The following is a 7,560-nucleotide window of genomic DNA, read 5'->3' as shown; positions in this document are numbered from 1 at the left end:
TTACATAATACATCTTCTGTTTACTGTGGCCAAATACCATGTGCCCCACAGTACAGTGGGCTAAGCGCTCAGTACCCATTAGCTCATTTGGTTCTTGCACCAATTCTATAAAAGGGAGGCAATGTTCAGATTAAAGGGGCAAAAAAACTTTAAAATGTACACCAAGGAAGTTAAGTAACTTCGCAAAGTCACTAAGAAGGACAGAAGAGAGCCAGTCCCTTACGTACTCAAAGGCCGCTTGTCCTCTGAGACATATCTTCACTGCCTAGTTCCAAGACAGCTTTTAGGGAGCAGAGGTATCCAGGGCATGTGAGACACAGCAAAGAAGGCAAAAGACAGCTCTGGGCTTCCTGGGGGTGTGGCTAGGCTTTACTCCCGGAAGCTGAAGGTTGGCATGCAAAGAAGCCCAAAGAATATGGCCCAGGAAGATCCAGGACAAGGTTGCAGGCTAAGTGGGTGAAGGAGGGGTCTTCCTGCCCAGGAGATGGAACTTCTTAGCCCAGTTGACTATAGAAAAAAAAAAGTAGTAGGGTACCTTAGGAAACCACTGGAAAGATTCACTGAAGATACCCTAGTTGTGGCAACGCCAGCACCTGTGTAGTGAAGGAGGCCAAAGGATCAAAAGTTCCAAGGCAGTTTGTACCGCCTGTTGAAACCTGGACACAAGGAACTAGGTTTTAAAAGAAAGAGAAACAGAAAGGGGTTGGTGGGGAGGGCCTGAGAGTATAGCTCGGTAGGATAGCACTCATTCCTAGAAGGCTTAGAAATCCGTGTTCAGTCAGACCGTTTCACACAACTTTTCCTTTTGGAAACCTGGACTGCACTCTGCACCTGTGCGAATGTCAAGGTAGCGTTAAGAACAAGGTATGGGGAGCAGCTCACAGTGTACAGAGGAACTAAATGAGACATGTCCCCCTCTGAGACGATAAAACAGGGATGGAGAAAAGCCCCACGTGCTACATCACACAGGACATAGCAGAGCACTTGAGAAGTGGTACAACTGAGGAACTGACTTTCTAATTTTAACTCAGCTTACATTCCATATTACATATGTAATATGTAATTACTGGAATGTAATTGCATATGTGAGCAGTAATTACTGTACTAGGTGGCGCCTTTCGGCCCGATAAGTGACGTGTCCACGTGCGTTCCTTTAGTGAACTGCAATGACCTGATGCCTGCGCTTGCAGTCACAGATTTCAACAGCAAGTCTTCCTGAATTCCTTGAGTTAATCAATAGCCTGACTTAAATACTGGAAACTTCACTTCTGTTGCGAAAATTTCTTAGTTATGACTGTGATAAGGGGAAGGAACCAAAAAAAAAAAATAGTTGAGATGAATTTCTCCCTTTTGTCAGTAAGGACTGGACGTGAGTAGTGGAAACATAATGTATATTCTGTCACCAAGGTGAAATTTTCCATCTGGGATGCAGAGGAACTCATGCTTTGGAGCCCAACAGCACAGACCATTGCCTGAGATAGTCTACGGACTGTGGGCTTCAGTCAGAACTGCCCACCCCTGGTGGAAAGCACAGAATCAAAGACAATCTCAGGATCCCTTGATGGTTGTAAGTTCCAGAAAGTTTCAGGCACCAAATACTAGCTGTTCATCAACAGAGATAAGCTGACTGAGGGGACGTGGGGGCAGACAGGGGAGAGCAGAGGAAGGGATGTGGAGATAAATTAGTGTTCAGCAGCAAATTTCATGCACGCATCTTTTGCTTTTGAAAAGGTGGCCAGAGGATGAAGAGTGAAGACAAGTTTAAAAGGCCATCCTTTTGGATGGGTTAAGAATAGTCATGTGTTCATCTAGATATGAGCTTCATCTGGACTGTAAAAAGACTGCCCCCTCTCTCATTACAAGACCACCACCAATGGGTTGCTTGTTTCTTTCTTTCTTTCTTTCTTTCTTTTAGTCTACTCTGCCTACTAGCAAATTTTGGAATTGGGTGGGAAAATATGCCAACAGCAACATCCACCCAACAGTGACCTTTAGGAGGTTTGGGTTGTCCTGTCGTGTGAAGCTGAGGGATTCGCAGCCTGCTGCTCATTCCTGTCTCCTTAAGCTGACTACAGATAGGGCCTTTCCTTCCTGGATAGATAGAAGTGTAGGTTAGCCAGGCAGGTGACCCTTACCTCCACCCCGGATTTACTCGGAAACCTCATTTCACCATCATTATTAATGGCTGGGTGTGCTAGCATTTCCTGACTAACACGATAAGACCAACACGGAATCAGAAGGAAACGAATCTGTGACTCAGCAGTTTTCTCTCCAACTGGACAGCTATGGAAAGTTCCTCATTGACCTAAGGATATCTGTGGGCCTGGGACTTTTGCCCAATGTCTGCTTGAAAGATCTAATCTATGGGGTAAGAGTTTGCAGCCACTGTAGGGCAGAGTAGCAGTTTCTACGCATGCCACTCACTAGCCCGCCATCCATATGGAGTCCAGCAACACAGCTAGATGAACAAGTGTCAATGCTCAGTGTCAGTGTTCTCTCTCTCTCTCTCTCTCTCTCTCTCCTTCCTTTCTTCCCTCTCTCTCCTCCACTTCTCTTTCTCATTTTCTTTTGTGACAGTGCAGATGGGCTCTGTGTAATGGCTGTGAACATTCTACCACTGAGCTACATCCAAAGCCTCTTTCCATGTTCCAAATTCCATTTGCTTACCAAAAGTACCTTGATCTTTGCCGACAATCATCTTCGGTTGTCTAAAGTTCTAATTCAGGGTTGTTACACACACCTCAAATCAGTCCTTTCATCTCTATATGAGACTGGTGACATTAGCTGACTCCAGAGAAGGAGAAGCCGGTGTTCAGAGGTGACAGCTGACTAGTCCAGGGAGACACAGCTAACTCAAAGGAGAAAAGCAAAATTCAGCTCCACCTCAGGGTGTTCCCACCTCAGGCCGCATGACTACTATCATGGGTTAAATTGTGTCCACTCAAAAAACTTGGATGTTGAAACTCTAACCCTTGGTATGACTCTATTAAAGAATAAGGGCTTTGTGCAGGCAACTAAGGTTCACTGAGACCATATATGAGAGAAGTATTATTCTTATGAGAGGCAAAGATGCTAGAGCTGCCCCTTGGTACACCCATGATTGCCACAGGAAGGCCCTGGGAGAGGCCACCTCCACGCAAGGAAGAGAGGCCTCGCCAGAACCAAGTTGTGCAGGCACCTTGACCTTGGATTTCTAGCTTCTAAACTGTGAGTAAATGTGTGCTCTTAAGTCACCCAAACTTATTTAAGCATTTCTTTATGGCAGCCCAGGCAAACTGAAGTCTTTAAGCCATAAGACCTTCCTCTTTAAAGCTTTCATGTAGCAATCACATGTACCAAATCACCTTGCTTATCACTCATATGCCCTGCAGGGTCAGGGCCAGGGGCCCAGCTACTTTCTCAGGGCACCAAAATCATGCAATCCCAAAAGAGCTCAGTAATTAAGATAAATATCATTCTAGTGAACTATTCCAAAAAAAGTAATGCAAAAAAATTCATGAGGAATTGGCTGCTTCATAGTTAGTCAGTCTTCTGTCACCATGACAAAATACTTGAGAAGAAAAACAATTTAGACAGGGATACATTTCCTTTTGGCTTGTGGTGTCAGAAGTCTCACTCTATGGCAGTTTGGCCTGAGAGGAGGCTGAACATTGCAGACCCAGTGATGAGGCAAAGCCACTCAGGGCACTGAGCTGTGGCACTGGTGGCCAATGAAGACCCTCCCAAGAGCAGCAGATCTGGGTACCCAAGGGCCTCACTGAGGAATTAGAACACATAGTTAAAGACATCTTAAGACTAACCTTCAAGAAAGGTTTTGAAAGCCTGACAAGGAAGATACATTTACGCCACTGTGTGAGACCAGCATTACCCTCATAAGAAGGCAAAGAAAGATACCGTCAAAGAACTAACATCTATATGTAGATACCCCTTAGGAGTGTTGATGAGAAAATTCTCAATAAAATACTAGCAAAAGTGATTTCAAAAGCAATTTGACATACGAAACTAACAGAATAGGTGACAAAACTGAACGATTAAGTGACGTGATATTGGGTCTGGGTGATGGTGCACATCTTTAATCCTAGGACTTGGGAGGTTGAAGCAGGAGGTGATAGGTTTGAGGCCAGCCTGGGCTCCATATTCAGACCACCCCTCAAAGAAACAAAACAGAAAAGCTTACTTTTTTTCAATTTTTATTTTTTTTATTAATTACACTTTATTCACTTTGTATCCCCCCATAAACCCCTCCCTCTTCCCCTCGTAATCCTACCTTCCCTCCCCCTTCTTCACAAATGCCCCTCCCCAAGTCCACTGATAGGGGAGGTCCCTGTCTCCTTCCTTCTGATCTTAGTCTATCAGATCTCATCAGGAGTGGCTGCATTGTCATCTTCTGTGGCATGGTAAGGCTGCTCCCCGCTCAGGAGGAGGTGATCAAAGAGCAGGCCAATCAGTTTATGTCAGAGGCAGTCCCTCTTTCCATTACTATGGAACCAACTTGGACACTGAACTGCCATGAGCTACATCTGTGCAGGGATTCTAGGTTATCTCCATGCATGGTACTTGGTTGGAGTTTGAGTCTCTGGAAAGACCCCTGTGTTCAAATTTTCTGGTTCTGTTGCTCTCCTTGTGGGATTCCTGTCCTCTCCAGATCTTACTATTTCCAAAAATATGGAACCCTTCATGAATTTGCATGTCATCCTTTCGCAGGGGCCATGCTAATCTTCTCTGTATCGTTCCAATTTTAGTATATATGCTGCCAAAGCGGGCACCAGAAAAGCTTACTTAATGCATAACTTTTAAAATTAAAATATAACAACTTTTTATGATCAGAAACAATCCAATCAGCATAGTGACACATGCTTTTAACCCCAGCACTCTGGCAGGAGGATCTCTGTGAGTTCAAAGTTCAAAGGCAGCCTGGTCTACAAATCAAGTTCAGGGACAACCAGGGCTATATAGAGAGACTCTGTCTAAAAACATTTAGTCCACCTGAGGCAGGAGGAAACCTTCCCACCAAGCATGGCTGGACCGTAGTTGCAAACCCACAGCTGGCATGCGCTCCACAACGCTTGGCCAGGCAATCTCCAACAAGGGGACAAGAATATTCACTGTAAAAGGTAGCTTTTCCCTAAGATCATTACCAAGGAGATCCAAAAGATCCTCTTCTGATGATCTCTGTGGACACCAACACACGTGGCACACATCCTACCACTCATACACATAAAACCATTCATACACATAAAAGAAAATAAGTATTCTAACACAGGTAGAATTTTGAGAGGCCTGTGAATTGTGGGCAGAATTGAAGCTCCATCCACAGGCTTGACTGTCACCACTGTCAGTCAGGGTTGCCTGTCAGTCATGGTCACCACTGACGGTCAGGAAAAGGAGGCTCCCATTGTCCCAACACGAACGATCCAAAAACATCAAACAGAACCTGGATCTGTGGCTTCATAGACCACAGCAAGAGTTGTCAACAAGGAGAGGAGGCACCAGTTCTAGGAAGGTCAAGGGAGCAGCACAGTGGGTGCCAGAGTCAGCTGAGGGCGCTGTCTTCTGGGATTTGGCCAGCTCGGAGAGGACAGGAAGGGCAGACAGCTGGAAGATGAGACATTCGTGTTTCATCAATGTTGCAGGGAGTTCCAGGGCAAAAGTAACCTCCCCCCTCCAGGGGCATCCCTGGATCAGGATGGGAATGTGCTGTGCAAAAGCACTTCATGGAGCACATCAGAAATAGTGTGTCCTTGGCATGAAGGAAGTGGCAGATCTCAGGGTCTGCCAACAAGAGCTAAGCCCAGCTATGGTCCACAAGCAAAAAGCACAAGCCACCATGATTAGCAGACAAGGTAACTAAGTTACATCACAAGAGCAAATGAGGTGGAGTCTACCATGGTAAAAGGAATAGGAAATAAACAAAGAGGGCAGAGTCTGCATTGCTAAGTGAACATCAGAATTGCTAATGCATGCATGCATGATATTTAAATAAGTTAAAGGAAAAAAAAAACTAGTCAGAATGTAAATATTTATGCCTCAAAAAGGATTCTTTGTGAGCTGAGCATGGTGGCCTCCTCCTGTCATACCAGCACCAGGGCAGATACCAACTGACACTTTCAGGCTTACCCTGGCCTGAGCAGGGAGAATGGAAAATCTTGAATACAAGCAACTTGTAAACAGTCTGTACGCCTTCAGACCTAAATGGTCTTGTGTCCCTGGTTTGGCCATCCTGTGCAACACCACTCAAAAGGAGCAAACTCCTGAGACACGGGGTGGCAACTGGAATGGATTTTGAGAGAATTAAGTGCTGTGAATGAACCAGTCTTTGAAGTTTACACAGCTAGGGCATGGTAGGGCAGGCCTATAACCCCAGAATTTAGAAGTCTCCAAGGCCAGCCTGGCCTACATAGCCAGGCTCTGTCTCCAATACAAACAGAAAGGATCCTTTGAGCAATTGAACACCTGGAAAATACAACCATACACACATACAGTCTTTCTCTTGATCTTAGCCAAAGCGACACGTGTAAGGTTTTTCAATGTATTAGATCATTTTTGTTTTTCTCCCTTACGAAAACACCAGCCTGAGGATTTCATTTGGGATACTTTCTGTCTATGAGACTCAGACAAAGGAGAGGAGAGCAGAGGCAGCTCCCTTCCTCTCACAGCCGAATAAAGCTGCCTGCTGCCGGTCCAGGGCTGTCATAGGCAAAGGGGGGAATAACCACATCCTCAGCAAGGTCCAGAAAGCTCATCTAATATCCTGCCACTTACCTACTGATGTGTCAGTTACTCACACTTCCAAACACTCACACACTTGAAGTGCACAACTTAATCTTAGCATTATTCACAAAAGTTACAATCGTTGTCACACGTAGGTTAAGGATATTCTCATCATTTTAAATAGAAACTCATTATCAGTCACCTTCCTGACAATTTCTCTCACGAACACAAATGCACACACACGTGTACACATACACATTCACACACGTGCTCACGCATACACCCCACATGTGCACATCTGTATACAGATACATATGAATACATACACATACATACCCATTTACACACACACACACACACACGAGTACCCACCCAGATACAATACACTCAAACACACAAACACACCTGTGCACATACACACTCATAGACAGATACACATTTACACATACCACCGGTCCTTAGAAAAATCATAATTTAAAAAATGGTGTTTGTAACTTTAAAAGTAAAAAAAAAAAATTTAAAAAGCGAAAGAAAGAAAGAAAAAGAAAAGAAAATCATAATAAACTTACTGTCACTGGAGACTTAACTCTTTTGGACATTCCAGATGAAAAAAAATCATAGGTATGGCCTGCAGGCTTGGCTGTGTTCACTAGTGGGGTGCTCTCACTGAGGGATTCATTAGCATTATAGCATGTATAGTACCTCATCCCTTTAAGAGCTGCTCTGTTCCCTTCACCACGCTGGTAGATTCCCGTCTTCATTCATTGTCCGATGGGTATTTGCGCCATCTCTAATATGTGGCTATTAAGAACAAGACGGGCTCAGCAGTTAGCATTTATTGCTCTTGCA

The 7,560-nt window shown here is 44.6% G+C and overlaps 1 non-coding gene across 1 annotated transcript; it reads right to left on the bottom strand.

Annotated features, from left to right (window-relative positions):
* Positions 1-4,659: 4,659 nt before the first annotated feature.
* Positions 4,660-4,766, bottom strand: LOC132655030 (U6 spliceosomal RNA). Its single transcript, XR_009592613.1, has one exon. It is a non-coding gene; the product is annotated as a U6 spliceosomal RNA (small nuclear RNA).
* Between the last annotated feature and the right edge of the window lie 2,794 nt (positions 4,767-7,560).

The sequence above is a fragment of the Meriones unguiculatus genome, chromosome 6 (genome assembly GCF_030254825.1).
Source record: "Meriones unguiculatus strain TT.TT164.6M chromosome 6, Bangor_MerUng_6.1, whole genome shotgun sequence".
In the NCBI taxonomy this organism is placed as follows: Eukaryota; Metazoa; Chordata; class Mammalia; order Rodentia; family Muridae; genus Meriones; species Meriones unguiculatus.
This window is presented reverse-complemented; position numbering and strand designations above follow the sequence as displayed.